Genomic DNA, 16,784 nt, shown 5'->3' with positions numbered 1-16,784 from the left:
CCCACTTGAGAGACTGTGGTGTGGCACTCCCCAGGACAAAGCAATGGGCATGTTGCCCCCTCCAGACCAGTGGGAAACACACCCACTTGAGAGACTGTGGCCTTGCACTCCCCAGGACAAAGCAATGTTGCCCCCTCCGGAACCAGTGGGAAAGACACCCATTTGAGAGAATGTGGCTTTGCACTCCCCAGAACAAAGCAATGGGCATGTTGCCCTCTCCAGAACCAGTGGGAAAGACACCCACTTGAGAGACTGTGGCCTCGCACTCCCCAGGACAAAGCAATGGGCTTGTTGCCTCCTTCAGAACCAGTGGGCAAGTCACCCACTTGAGAGACTGTGGCCTTGCACTCTCAAGGACAAAGCAATAGGCTTGTTGCCCCCTCCAGAACCAGTGGGCAAGTCACCCACTTGAGAGACTGTGGCCTTGCACTCCCCACGACAAAGCAATGGGCATGTTGCCCCCTCCAGAACCAGTGGGCTTGTTCCCGCATCCATCTGAGGTGCCCTCCACTCCCCCCCTCCACCGAGGTGCCTGCCTATTTGCAAACCGATGCCTGTGCAGTGTTCTATCTGGATGTGGTTGTGGAATCGCATTTCGGTTCTTCACCAACTTGTGCCTAATGGGCCCTGTGATACACAATGACAATTGGGCCTATCTCTGTGGGACAATGTACAACTAACACAAACTATGCTTACTGTTATGTTTCTGATATTGCCTGAAACGCACTATATTGCCAGGCTTGCCATTAGAACAGCCACCATGAAATATCATTGTAATTGCATGCTAGCTGAAGCAGTCTTCCTTCTTGAAGATACCATTTGTGTATGTGCTGTTCTCAGTTCTGTCATAAGATGTATCATGTGATATTAGACACGTAGGACATATTAGGTAACTTCCTTGTCTGTGCTTCAATTTACTATATATGGTGCGTTATGAAGAATTGACTGTAGCACCTTTAGCAATAGTGAAGAATTGATCATACGTCAATGTCAAGGACCAATGAAATGCTCGATTCTGTTTGTGGTTTGATATTATAAAAGATCAAGTATTACTTCCTTATTCAGACTGTTCAAGCTACATTTATGCTGCTCAGTCTCCATGTACATGTATTTGTTGTTTCTAAATAAACCTTTTTGTCAACCAGGAAGAGCTGGCTAACGATTGTTTGTATCCTGTGATGGGTATCTAAAATTCAGCTTCTACATGGTCAGGATTCAAGTTGGGCCTTAGACTGTGCCCTGTGGCCATGTGGGCCCTTTGAACATTGAACTGGGCAGTGTCCCTTTGTGTACATGTGTACATATCTGTTTCATTGACAAATCAAATTATTAATTTTGAATTTGATCTGATTACAATCCCTTTGGTCAATTCCTGCTGTCCTTACATTATTCTGAAGTTTTTCTGGGACAAATAGTTTTTCTTGTGCAGCTGGTTGTGTGTATGGTGTGTGTGGGTGTGTGTGGTGCTTGTGTGTCTGTCACTCTTGTTTTCCTACCACCCTCCCTTGCGTGCTGGGCAACTGTACTCACCGTCGTTGTCTTTGTCGGCGTTGGTGTTCCAGGTGGAGCTTAACGTAGAAGATCATCGGGAAAACATGCAATTCGGGTTCCATGACGGCATGGTTCTTCCTTGTGTCTCCAATGGTGAGTCCTTCCACTTCTGAGCTCTGTTTCCGCCAGGCTTTTGTTAGCATTGGTACCACCCGGAAAAGGTGGCAGTTTCCTGTGTCAAAATATGATGGGCGGTACTTTGTCTTCCGCCTGGCTGTTGGCGGCTACCGCCATGGTGGCTGTTGTTTCCGCCGTGGTGGTTGGTGTGGTACATTGGCTGTCTATGGGAGTTATCACTGCCATGGTCATAATTTGGCGGTACTTACCGCCAGCCTGTTGGCGGTATTACCGCCACTTTATCACCCACCGCCAGGGTCTTAATGAGGGCCCAAGTGTATACAAGCTCTTTGTTAGGTTTTAAGAGTATAAATCTATAAATTGTGTGATAACTAATGGATAAAAATTATGAAGAGACAATTCCATATCATTTTTTTCTACTGAAGGTATGAAAATTATATACAAGGACTATCATTATTGTTTTTCCTTAAAAAAAGTTAACATTACGGATAGTGATTTCCACACATGCATAATATTTGACTGAAATGATCAGTCAGTAGGGTTAATAACTGAGTGAGTAGTAGTAGGCACAGAGCCACTGTCATTTGATAATCCAAAATTATAAATTGTCTCCAATATTTCTTGTGGAATTCCTCCTCTCTCCCACATATTCCTCGCGCACTATAAACAGTATGTGGATGCATCTCTTGTGCAGTGGCACGGGGGGATCTCATCACAACCTGTTATAAATCTGCTAGCCACACAAGTCTAAATGCTGTCCCTCCTCCTTTGTCTGGTTTCTCAATGTGCCCAACCTCCCACATGAATCTCTTCCACCTCAGTTCCTCCTCTCTGCCCTTCTTCCTTCCTATCTTTTCTTTAACTTCCAACCCTTCTGACTCTGCCCCTTCCATTTTTTGCCTTAACTCCTTACTGGTTGATGCCATAGGGAAGAAGGGGAGACCCAATTAACACTCCTATCTCTGGACGTGCTGCCTTTTGTTAAGGTGCAGCACCTCTGGTTTGCATTTGTTGGTGTAGGCGTGTCTACCAACCCAGTGTTTACGTTGATACACCTTACTCGTTTGAAGCCCTCAGTCACACCTATCTGGGTATGTTGTCAGTTCAGCCAAACTAAGGTATCTATAAAACTAGAAATTCGTAGGGCTGGGAACAGAGTACACTGTCTTCCACACTCCTCTTGTAGGTGAAGAGCATATTGTCTTTCACTTCACCTCCTGGGTGCAGTAAGACAGCGTCTTCCACTTCTAGTTTCCATCACTCTCTTTTGAGTAAGGGGTTGTAGCGTATCATCCACTTCCCTGAGCAGAGGAGTTTCCCGCCATTGCCCTCTTGGGTGTAGGACAGTATGGTGTGGTGCTTTCCACCTTCCTTCTCTTGGGTGTAGAGGAGTAGGGTGTCTCTTTTGAGGGCAGGAGCCTAGCGAGTTTTCACCTCTGCTGTCTCATGGGCAGGAGGGTTGGTCTTTTCTATTTTCACAGTCTTAGCTGTAAGATTTGGGACAGGATGGACTCTTCCAAATTTTCCTCTCTTAGGTGCTGGAGAATATGATGATTTCCACTAGTCTGTGGCCCTCTTAAAGGACCTGTAATGCCAGCCCCAAGGGATACTGTTAACAGCTGGAATTGCATCTGTGGGAGTCAGAAAAGGTGGCCTATTTGGATTTAGACCCTGATGGTGAATTTGGGAATAGGGAATAACTGGGGAATAAGATTTAATGCATTAAATTCCCTGGGTTACATCTAATATATGACATCATTGATAATATCACTGGTGTTTCTGAGGTACTCATAATCATGATGGGCCATGTAGTTCTGGTTACCAGCCCTCTGTATATGATCAGCAACTGTTAGGTACAAGAGAGGGTAGTGTCTTGTGCTTACCTGCCATTTGGGGGTGGAAGAGTAAGATGTCTTGTTTCCCTGCGTTTTAATACAGGAGTGAGAAAGCTGGCTTCCATTTTAGCTCTTTTGGATTCAGTACTAGTGCAGAGGTGCCTTCACTTTTACAAGTGCTATGTTCTCCACCAATCTCTCCTGGAGTGGTGGTGGTGGGGAGGGGGGGGGTTGACAGTTCCCACCTCCAGAGTCACACTGGGAAAGAAAAAGAATATAGGCCCGGGCACCAAAATAAAAATAAGCCCCTTTAAGTTACTGAGAAAGCTGAGAAAATGGACCCTGTTTACAAATTGAGGCAGTTTTAAACTTGCCCTATAATTATTTTGTAAGGTATGGAATACTGCATGAATTTCAGCTTACTGCAGGCAAAGTGTGTTGTAATACCAGGGAAATCAACAATAAACAGTGACCCAGCAGACCATAAAGCAAACGGCCAAAAATCCATCCCACACATTGACCTGTCAAGCAGGCACATTGGGTACTGCCTGAAAACCTTATAGGCAGGGCCACTGGATTTATGAGGTAGGAGAGGGCCAAATTATGCTGCAGGGTTGACCACATTATGAGATAGGAAAAGCCAAATTATGGAGCGTAATGCAGCACATTTTTTGATAGTATTACTTTCTAATTTTTCCACTTGTTAACACTGGCTGGACATTGGTTGCACTTCATTAGTACCAGTTTAACATCCAAATGTAGAAATAAACAACAGAGAGGTGACAAGACAACCTTTGCAAATGGCCTTCTATTGCACAGCTAAATGTGGTGCTGCATTTTTAGTAACTTTTGGACAGCTTGAGCTAGAAGCAATTTTTGTTGTTAAATTCTGCAGATTATGGACCAGGTGATGGACTGTGCGTCAGATGCACGCCGAGACCGCACAATCGCAGAATTCCGGTGGCCCTGTTTATAGGTCAGTCCGACCCTGCCTACCTCCGGCTACTTGCTAGTGTGGCGGCAAAAGTCCAAAGTAGTCACAGAAACTGGGTTCTGCCTCCAGATACACTTGCTCTGTCACGGGTGGCTCTTGTGACCCCAACTCATCACCTCCACCGAGAAAAAGACCCACGCGGCGAACAACTTTCTTTGCTGTGCCTGTCAATGCCCGACTAGGTCTGAGCACACCCGTAGTACCTGCGTCATAAAGAAAATGAAATATCACTTCCGGTGACCTGACGTGATTCACGTGCACGCAGATGACTGAAGCGTACAAACCTTTAAGCTCGCACCCATTATGCCAATGGCTCGTGCCTCAACAGATCATTCGTTAGAAAGCAACGCAGGATATTCCTGCCCCTGTCATGGGTGGGCGGGTGATTTTATACATGTTATCGCCTGTGTACCACTGTGAGCCAGGAGTTGGTGCTGCTCCCACGCATTCTTGTGTTTTATGTTTCTGTTCACAGGGAAATGTGTATTTTCTGCTGGAAACTGTTCACTGCAGGTAAATAGGTTGTGTAATTGTGAAGAACTTTGAAGGCAGAGGGTACTACCTGGTAGATAGTGGTGGCGGCATTTATCATGTCTGTATTAGAACGAAGAAAGAGGAACGGATGAAAATAGGTTGAAGGAGTGCTAGTAGTAACCCCAGAGCTGAAATCCAAGCATCCCAAGCGGAGGCAAACAGGGCCCCATGGAAACCGGAACACAATTCGCCCCTGGAGCCAGCCAATCAAAGATCAGAGAAAAGGTCAGTGCATCAGACACTTCAAGTCATTGGCCCTCATTCTGACCTTGGCGGTCGGCGGAGAGGCGGAGGTCGGACCGCGAACAGACCGGCGGTATTAAAAATGGCATTCTGACCGTGGCGGTCACCGCCGCGACCGACCGCCACTTCCCCACTCCGACAGCCACGGCGGTCATGACCGACGGGCTGGAGTCTGCGCACTCCGGTCCGGCGGTCGACCCAAGACCGCCAACGGTATCATGACCCTGCTTACCGCTGCGGTTTCTGGCGGTCGGGAACCGCCATGCGAACCATGGCGGTAGGCACTATCGGGGCCAGGGAATTCCTTCCCTGGCACTGATAGGGGTCTCCCCCACCCCCCACTGCCCCCCGAGTCCTCCCCCCACACCCTCCACCCCCCTGCCACCCCCCAGAGGTGGTACGAACCCCCTCCCCACCCCCACCCCGACATGCACATACACGCACCCCGACATGCACACACCCCCAACATGCACATATACACACCCCCTACACACACACATACACAACGGGGACACATACCCGCACACATACATGCCGACATGCGCACCCGCCGAACTACACACATTGCCCATAGGCACAGCAGCACTCCCCGCCCGCATGCACGCACTCACACACTCCCTCTACACACTCACACGCACACCCCCATGCACGCACACATCACACAACACCCCCCCACCCCTCTTACCTTGTGCGTTGGTCCTCCGGGAGGTGACAGGAGCCATGGGGAGGTGACCGCCAACAGAAGACCGCCAACAGAAGACCGCCACACAGAAATGTGGGTCGTAATTCTGTGGGCGGTGTTCTGCTGGCGTGGCGGTGGAGGTTGACCAGTCTCCACTTTCCCGCCGACCGCCAGTGTGGCTGCTGGCGGTTTTCCGGCGGAACGCTCCCAGCGGTCAGAATGCGCACAGCGGCATACCGCCGCGGTCGGCGGTCTTCACCGCGGCGGTAACTCGGCGGTCCTGCGAAAAGACCGCCAAGGTCAGAATGACCCCCATTATTGTCTATTTCGGTTCTCACTTCTTACCAGCCATAAAACCTCCTGTGCAATATAATGGACTCTGACAGACGGAATGTGTACTTTCTCTGTTAAATATGCAGAGGGTAACTAGAGGTAAGCAGCTGCGAGTCTCCTACCATCCACCCTATTTCCCTATTTATAGTTCTCAGCATTCACCAGTAGGTAGCTATAGTTAGGACCTAGGCCCATATTTATACTTTTTTAGTGCCGCATTTGCACCGCTTTTTCAGCGCAAACTAACAAAATACAATTGTATTTTGTAAGTTTGCGCCGCATTTTGCGTAAAAATGCGGCACAAATGCGGCCCTAAAAAAGTATAAATATGGTCCTTAGTTTCCACAGGAAAAACATTTTTTGTACTACTAATAACTTTGGTGCCATTTGACACATCTTCACAAAACTTTCAAAACTAATGCGCCAGTCACTTCAGCTGCTGTCTGGAAAGTTTTGGGGTGATTTTAGACATGACTACAGATTGCACCGTTGAAAGGAATTACACCAAATTTGTTAGAAAGCTAGATCTTGGTCCAGAAAGATATCTTTTTGCAATTTAGTGCAAATCCGTTCAGTACTTTTGGAGTTATTAAAGGAAAAAAGATTCATGTAAATCCAGAGGCGCAGTGCTACTGTAGATCCACCAAAGTGGATCCATAGATCCACCCGCCAACAGCAATGATGTGATTGGCTGGTTGCAACCTGATAGGAAAGTTGCAGCCGCCATTTTGTGTATTGGGACTCGGTCCTAAGAAGAGAAATAAAACTTTAAAATGATAGAAGGGGTCAGAGTAGCTTAGCAGTATCCAGACTCCATGAGACTGATGGAGTGGTCTCTGAGAGACACTCATAGGCAAGAAATTTCCCCCAAATTTTGTTTTTGGAGTGCGCAAGGATCCACAGATCCTCCGCGGTGCTCAGTGAGAACCCCATGTGAATTTGCAATTGATCTGCAGATCCAGACCACAATTAAAAAAAAACATATACCCACTCAAACACTCCCACACCCACAAAACCACTCACACACCCACTCAGAGACCCACACATCCACTCACACATCCAGTCACACACCCACTTATACACTGACACAACTACTCATACACCCGTACAGCCATTCATCCACCCACTCACAGACCACAAAACCACTAACACATCCACACACAGACCCACAGAGCCACTTTCACACCCACACAACCACTCACACACCCATACACTCATTCACACACCCAGTCAGAGACCCACAAAACAACTCACACACCCACTCACAGGCCCACCCAGCCACTCAGACACCCACTCACAGACCCACATAGCTACTCACACATGCACTCACACATGCACCCAAACACTCACACACCCACTCACAGAACCACACACCCCCAGTCACATACCCATACATACACTCACACACCCACTCACATACCCACTGTGTGGGGTTCGCTGCATCCAAAGGCTGTGCACAGCGTGGGGTTGGCTGCATGCATGGGATTGGCTGTGGGGCCTGGCTGCAGGCCAGGCTCTTCGGCTACCCCCCAGTCATGCACAGCCAAAGGCTGTGTGCAGTGTGGTGTTGGCTGCATGCGGGGGGTAGGCTGCAAGGCCTGGCTGCAATTCAGCAATTATAGTTATCTCAAGCGACTATAACTCACTCCCTAAGGTAACTACAACTCGCGCCCTCGCAAGCGCTGCTATTTACCCCACATATTACATCAGTCATGACATCTAATATGACATCATTGATAATATCACTGCAACACTTGCAATAAAATTATTGTTGAAAAAACTGAGCATGGTTATGGCGCAAGTAATAGTTACCTTAGGGCACGAGTTATAGTTATTTGAGATAGCTATAACTATACCTGCTGACTTTCTATGGTTTTGTGTGTGTAAAATCTGAACCAAACTATAACAGCCCTGTAACCTTTGATTTTGTTAGTGAATTTCTATGGTTTTTAAAATTCTATTTCCTAACTATAACATTCTTTTAACCTTTGTTTTTTTAGTGTGTGTATAAACGGAGTTAGAGAAGATATCAAACTATTTTGGTGGCTTTTTCACATCTGCCTAATTCTAAATAAAACTCTACATCTTTTAGCTCAAAACCCTATAATTATGTACCTGCAGAATATGAGACAGAAATAGCTTCCAGGTACCAAAAGGAAGCCCCCGGTGGCAGTGTGCTTCTTCTGACAGGGCAGTTCTGGAATGACATTTGGAACCAAGGTTAGGCTGGTACAATTCGTAACTGTCCAATAGGAGATCTGATGTGGTTGAGGTGCATACAGGATAATCGTACCTCTTATCTGAATGTCTGGTAGATGTTTATCCAAGTCTGCAACAGATGCCAGGTGTTCACAAACTCCTCAAACAATGTCATGTACCATATTCCATTTTCTCCAACATTCTTCGTAGTATTATACTGTTCATTTCTCATCATCAAACATACATTTTCTAATACACAATCCTACCAAAATCAAAAAATCTTCTAACTCAATTGAAATCCTTTCTTTAGAAATACAATATTTGAATAGCTGTACACCTCTCTGCTTAAAACCTCCCAAGTTTGTACAACACAAACACAAAGGCGCAGTTTTAATCAGATTCAGGTAATCCAGTGCAATAAGTAAAGTTGCTTTGCTGTGTTGTTTGAACGGGAGTGAGCAGAACAGCACTATATCTACTAAGATGTGGTGCTGTAATGCTCTCTCCATGCTTCAATGCGTCATCGTAGACACCCTTGCACCATAATACAAGGGTGTCTGCTTCATGGTAAGCATAGTTTTTGTACAGTTTTTGTATAGGAAAAAACCCCATTCCAGGACAAAAACTATACGTTTCCCACTTTGTTAGTGTGCTGTAGAATGCAGCACACTTGCAAAGAGGGAAAAACAAGGTGGTATGAAAACATTTCTCCTCGTTATGGATGTCCCCTGGAGGCACAGGGTTTTGGCGCAAATCTCTCTCTACAATTCTTTATAGGTAGAGATTTATGTGAAAACCCACTGGTGATTGCATAGGAAGGTCCATACACCACCCTTAGAACGCCCCTTGGTTCAAAGTAACACAAGACAGCGCATTGCCAACTCTGCATTACTTTTTAAATACAATCAAATGCAAATCACGATTTGCATTGGATTGTAAATACAACAGTATACTTTGCATCAGATTTGCATTAAAAAATAATATAAAGTGTTTTTAAAACTGGGCCAAAGGGATGATGCGACCACTAGAAACATCAGGGCCAAGCACATTAAAGCAGTTTATCCTTAGGAGTGCAGGGGTCTAGGACTATCCTTCCTTGGAGGTAGGTCCTGAATGTAGATTTACCTTAGATGCTTGATAAAGATTGCTGGGTCTTTTGCCATTTAACTTTGTCCAGGACTTCCAGTGTCTAAATTGAATGATCTGTTTCTTGGTGGTGCTGTGCGGGTTGACTCTACTGGGGCACACCCTAGTATAAAAAAAAAGTTCTAAACATATTAGATTAGAGCCTCCACTTCATCAATGTTCTTTTTTTAACACTTTTGTTTTATTGGCATTTCAAAAGTTAGGACTTTCCGTACAGTGTGACCAGTAGCAAACATCCTTTGGGAGTAAACAGTCAGCTTTTTAAGATTGGGGTCATATTACATGCATTTTTGTCTTATTAGCCTGAGTAAGGTCTCCCCACCCAGCTTATCAAACTGTCCTGGTTAATATCACTGATTAGTCCCATTAACTGGGATAATAAGCATGCAGCCCATCAACAGGGTAAAAATGTTGGGGCCCCCCATTTGCCATTCAAAACCGTATGTCCAAAGAAGAAATAAACAAGTGTGTTCAATTTTCTGAACAACAACCAATAACCAATTGAAAGCCTACCTAAACATGCGCCTCCTGCTTCCTGCAGGTGCTGGGAGGGTCCATACCCAGAAACCGACTTTTATGTGTCCCCTGTATGTAAGATCCCCCTCCAGTGGGGAGCCATCAGGGCGTTGAAGAAACCCGGGGGCCGGGGGGAGGGGAACAGAGCCCCCCACCTCCGCACTCTTGCATTAAACACTCGGGTACGTGTGTCCATCTAGCGTCACATTATGGCGACGTGGGGTCACCATGTGGCTCGCTCTGTGAGTCCCATGTGGGCGTTCCGTCTGGGTTTCCGGTAGTAGCTGCCGCGTCTAGTTTCTCCCATGTCTCAATCACTTCTGTCCTGAGGGGTGCCATGGGTCTGTGTCTTATTCTTCTCAAATCTTCTCTCCTCGGACTGTGCCCAGTGTGTGACTTCTGCCACCCAGGTGTCCAGTCTAGGTCCAATTTTATGCTTCCAGGCCATTTCCACGATTCTTCATGCCAGGACCAGTGCTAAATCTATAAACCTGTTGCCCACTTTCTTAGGGATCATTCTTTCAAAAATGCCCAACAGGCATAGCGCTAGTGTGTTCTCCAATTGTCTGTTCAGGGTACGGTTAATCCTAAAGACTACCTCGTCCCAACAGTGTCTCAGGTTGGGGCACCTCCATGTCATGTAGCAGTCTAACAACTAGCAGCGGGGGCAAGCCCCTGTCGTCCCCCCATTATCAAGTTGATTCTGCGTGAAGTAAGGTAGGTTCTGTGTGTATAATTGTATTGTATGTATTTCAGGTGGGTGTTGCGCAATACCTTGCGTGCGTAGGCATGAACCCTGGCCACTCCGAGTCCAACAGTGCCCTCTCTAGGTCTAGCTCCCATTTATGTTGTAGGTTGCCCCGTGAGCGGTCCATCATCTCATTCAGTGCCGAGTCAGCTGAGTAACCAACTACGATCCTCCACCAATTCCCAACATGGTATGGATGACTGCAGTCCTGAGGGGGCTCCTCTATGCCTCCCCCATGAGTTCCCGCACCATCCGCATCACAGCCTATCTCAAAAACTGCCCTGAGGGCAGTCCCATCCAGTCCATCGGGTCATCGAATGGTGCCAATATACCCTCCCGAAAACCGTCCCCCAGGGTCACCAAGCCTGAGTCTGTCTAGGGCTCCACTTGCCCAATTCGAAAGCAGGGATCCAGGTATGGCAGGCCAATTAATGGAATTGCCGGGGCAGATGATGTAGTTATGTGTGTTTTCTTAAGGGCTTTGGCCCAAACCGACGGTGCGGACTTCACGTGTACATTTGGTCTGGGGTCTCCATGTCTCAGTCTAAGCAACCGTGCCATAAGGGTATCGCTGTGTCGCATCCCACTGTCTAAACCCATTTCCGTCAAGCCCTGTCCATGAAGACACCACACTGGCCATTGTAATTGAGCCGCTGGGTAGTAAAGTTCGAAGTCAGGAACCCCCCACTCTCAGGGGAAGGCGGAGGGTGGACAGTGCCACACGGTGTCACACCACAGTAGCTACCACAGGAACACATCCAGTGCCCTGAAGCATGACCCCGGTAGGACCACTGGCAGAGTTAGTAAAATAATATAAAAGCTTAGGGAGCATCGCCATTTTAGAAAGGGATATTCGCGCCATAATGGGGAGCTTTAGGGAGCACCAGAAAGCCACTGCCTTCTTCAGCGAACGGCATGCTCGCCCCCCAGATTTCCCTCCCGGAGATTCCACAGCCCATGGTATATCTGGATACCTAGGTAACGGACTTCAACACTGTTCTTCTAAAAAAAAAAGAAATTCTCGTGATCTATTAAGTTAATTTTTTTGTTTACCATTAATCTCCAAGGACATACGTATCATAATTCTGACTCAAACCCCTGGGTCAAATATCCCATTAGGCAATAGCTGACATGTGTTTCTCTCCTTGCTAGCCAGCCCATGAGATTTCCTTTTGGAGATTACCACCAAATAAAATACTCAACATATTGGATCACAATATCTCTTTTCAGCTTACAGAGAGGATGCTGGAAAGGACTGTCTAACTTAATTTGCTTAAATTACTTACATGTTTCTCAATGCAGGCTGCACTCTCCACAATCCATCAGGGGGGGCTCCTGGCTCCGTGACAGCTAAACTCGCATCCTTTCCATTACCTTTCACTTAGGCCGTCGTAGGAACACATCTGGCCTAGGATAATGTGCTGTAACTTGTGATTCAGTTCCTTTTCAGCCTTTCAGTGTCCAGTAAAGAGTATCCTTCTGTGAGCTTCTGAGGCAGATGGCCTCGGGCTTTCACATAATTAATTTAGGATTTTAAGAGCACAAGAACCAAAACCATTATCTGAAAACTATCCCTGCTCTGCTCCCTCGTATAAAATCACCACACACCCATATGTACTCCCTTACTACTCCATGCACCCACGTTTGATGGGTGCATGAACCACCCACAATCAATGTGAAACCCTACACTGACAAAGATTTGACAGAAGGACACAAGGCAGACCCCTTTTCAGAGTACACTTGACGCACATAAGTTAACTAGACACACCAATAGTATTACTTACCACATGGAGGGTTGCAAGATGATTACTGGCTACAAAGTCCACTTCAATGGTCAAACTCAACAAGTGAGGATGAAAGCTACTACCAGAAGTTAGAACAGCGCCTAGAAGCAAAGGAATTGGCAAATATAGTCTTATACTAAAACGTATGTAACAGAAACCATGGCTGCCTGAGAAAATGTGCCACGGTAGCAGCCACACACCCAAGTAAATTTAGGGCATAACTGACAAAAAGCTCCCTGTCATATTTTATACGTTAAGCCAGTGGTGATTTGTCCTCTGCAACTCCATGCACGAAGGCACTTCCAGTTCCATAATTATGATGAGCATGGGTACAGAACTGGTAGAAGGTGTCACAAGCAACGTAACATAAGTATTTGTAAAGTGCATGCTCTTTCGTGGGTATCCTGGTGCTGAATAACAATATTTATTATTACCCAACTCAATTGGACTCGTGTACTCCACTTAAAAAGGATGACAGGCTGAGCAGACCAGCTGGATTATGAACTTGTGGCCATGGGGTAAAAACACAATAGCACACAGCACACTACACCCAGAAAAATGAGATGCGGTGACCCGGAAGTAATCCAAGGCCATGCACATCTGTCAGCTGGCACTGAGTTTCGAAAGCCTCCCACCCTTCTACGAAGAGTGAATTTTTGAATAAGCAAAGAAATGAAAATTATATTCAACACAAGACTCACCATTTCTAACCAAACAGGGACATGACTAAGACAATTATGTTTGCGGGTATGAGTCTGAGATTTACAATCAAGCAATGAGCTGTACCCAGGGGCTTGGACCACTGGATGGGGTGTTGAACAGGGTGACAAGCACTAGTTTAGAGTTCTTTAGAAAAGTAAGACCAGTCAGCACCGGGCCTCAGTGAGATAGTGTTGACAATGTTGTCCACTCGGGTCCTGCAGCTCCGCTCAGCAGTGTGCTCAAAGGGAGCATCCCTGGTACCAGCACAGAGCTAGTATAAGCCTTAGCTTAGCAAGGGCAGCGAGTGGCGGAGGTAAATTAAAATCAGAACTGGGGTGTCTGTGAGATATGATGTCCCTACTCTCCTTAATTTCTTAGAATATATTTGGATCCCTTTTTACTGGGCATTTAAAATGTGGTAAGCAATGGTGGTAGGGGGCGTGCTCTTTTGTCACACTATTCTCAAGGATGCCCTGCCTCATTTCACACCTATAATGCATCCAGTCTCTTCTTGTCTCCACTGGTGGATCAACATTTACTCTAATAAAAGAGGGTGAGTAATCCTCTGTGAATGATAAATATTACATGTTATATGTCCTAACAAATAGGGACTGGACTTCTGACAGTACAAATGCTCATGCACACCCAGGGCGTTATTTATCCATATTTATTTTGTGCTTAGTGTGAAAAAAAACATAAAGCTGCAATGGGGAGAGTTCCACATTTATTTAACCGAAAATATTTACTCATGTTTGATGGTGCAATGAGTTTAGCGTTTACAGTACAATACAGTAATCTTTAAAAACAATAGATTGTAAAACAGCTAAAACAGCTCTACAGCTGCAGTTATTTAAGCTTCAGAAAGGATTTTGTTTTTGTTTATTTAACTCACCTACCTGCCAGCCTTCACGACTATTGATCCAGCATTCATTACTGACAGTAGTAGGCACTGTGCAGAAGAAAATCTATTTTCTGTATTTTTCCTTATGTAAAAATAAATACAGACAAGAAAATGAATAGTTTTCTGTCTGTATTTATCTGTAAAAATCTGTAAAAACAGAATAATCATAATAAGGGCTCCCAGTTTATGGTATTTATTTTTTAACATTTCTGTCTGTATTTTGCCATATTTATTTTTTAGCCATCTCATTGGTATTTATTCATATTTATTTTGTGTTTTGAGAACAAATGAGTCGTAAAATGATATATTTCCACATCTATTTAACTGATAAGCATCTACTAATACTTTGATGCTTGTCACGTTTTAGCAAATTTAGCAGCCAAATACAGCAAATCACTACACCTAAAGGTGAATACCAGCATTAATGTACAAATATATGTTGAGATATGCCTGTATTTAGAGAAATCTCAACCTGTTTTTTAATTTCCCATGCTGTCTCTTTGCTTGGCTGTAATCCTAGAATTCACGAAAGACAACAAGGATAATCACTCAGAAGAAGCACAATTTTCAGTATTTTTCAGCTTTTAAAAATAAATACAGACAGGAAACATATTGTTTTCTGTCTGTATTTACCTGTAAAAATTAATAAAAACAGAAAACTGGGATCCTTATGCATAATATATCTGGGGTCAAACGTAAATGTTGCTGTCTACTAGCAAAACCCCTCCCTTCCCGTGACCCCCACAATGTGGCTTTTCTCTGAAGAAATCTCTGAGGAAATCTGAGAAATCTGGGTAACAACAACCCGGCACCTGTCATGGAGCACCTTAACCTCCTACTACACATCGATGCCAAGACAACCATGAGAAGTACCCTCACATACATACCGCCAGGACCCCGGCCAGCATTCAGTGGCGCCATCAGCAACATCATCGCCCCCTCCACATCGACTTCCTCCACCACATGCTCTCGGCGAACTCAGTTTCCACATTGAGGACCCCAAGGATGCCAAATCCACTTCCCTACTGGAGAACCGCAACAACATTGGACTCACCCAACTAGTCTTCAAACCCACCCACAGAGCCAGGCACACCTTTAACACCATTCTCTCCTCCAGCAACAGAATCAAATTCATCGACACCACGGAACTTTCCTGGATCGACCACACAATCGTCCATTTTACCATCTCTATCGCCCAGCACACCATCACCAAGCAGCAAAGCACCACCCACTGCAGCTGAGGGAAAAGTAACTGGGAGCCAATGGACGCAGACTCTCAGCATCACACCACCCAACACATCAGCCAACCTGGACGAGGCCACCCACAACTTCTCCACCTGGATCAGCAAATGTGCCAACAAAGTCACCCCCCTGAAACCGGCAAGAGCAAACAGAATGTTAAGGCAAGACAGTTGGTACACCCTGGAGCTCACAACCACCAAGCCCAACTGTCTTCTACTCAAGAAGCAATGGCAAATTTCGAAGGACACTTCCGACAGAACCGCACACAAAACAGCACTCAACGTCTACCACCGGCACATCAAGGAGGCCAAAAGAGAAGTAATCACGGACTGCACCAACGCTACAGCCAACCACACCAAGGAACTCTTCAAAATCATCAAGGAATTATCCAACCCGACTGCCACAGAAAACACCATACACCATCCCAACAACTCTCTGACTCACTATCCGATTACTTCCACAGCAAGATTGCCAGCATCTGCAACAACTTTAACCCTCAACCCACATCGCTCAGCCTCGACAATTTCATCCGACCAGCAAACCCCAGCTCACCCATAACCACTTGGTCCCCACTCGACGCCCAGACTACCGCAACCATCATGTCTTCCATCCACTCAGGGGCACCCACCAACCCCTGCCCCCTACATCTCTTCACCCTCAAATTCCACATAATCAGCACTGAACTCATCAACCTCCTCAATGCTTCCATCTCCACAGCATCCTTTTCAGATGGATTGAAGCACGCAGATATCAGACACTTCCTAAAGAAGTCCTCAGTCGCCCCAGCGACCTCGAGAGCTACCGGCTGATCTCTCTGCTCTCATACCCAGCCTAAGTACTTGAGAAGGCCATCAACCGACAGCTCACCAACTATCTATAAAAAAAACACCTACTCGACCCATCACAATCAAGTTTCTGGGCCAATAATAGCACTGAGACAGCTCTCATCGCTGCAACAGACGACATCAGAACCCTCCTTGACCAAGAAAAAACAGTGGCTTTGATTCTTCTCGACCTATCTGCAGCATTCAACACTGTCACCCACCACATCCTCATCGGCAGACTCCACAACATCGGCATTCAACAACACGCCTTCACGTGGATCATCTCATTCCTCTCAGGACGCACCCAGAGCATCCGTCTACCTCCTTTCACCTCCGCTCCCAAGAACATCATATGCGGCGTACCCCAAGGATCATCCCTAAACCCCACTCTGTTCAACATCTACATGACCCCCTCGCGGTTATTGTCATATCCCATACGCCGATGACACTCAGCTTACCTTCTCACTCACCA

This window comes from Pleurodeles waltl, chromosome 10 (genome assembly GCF_031143425.1).
Source record: "Pleurodeles waltl isolate 20211129_DDA chromosome 10, aPleWal1.hap1.20221129, whole genome shotgun sequence".
In the NCBI taxonomy this organism is placed as follows: Eukaryota; Metazoa; Chordata; class Amphibia; order Caudata; family Salamandridae; genus Pleurodeles; species Pleurodeles waltl.
The sequence above is the reverse complement of the archived record's forward strand: the minus strand, read 5'-3'. Positions refer to the sequence as shown.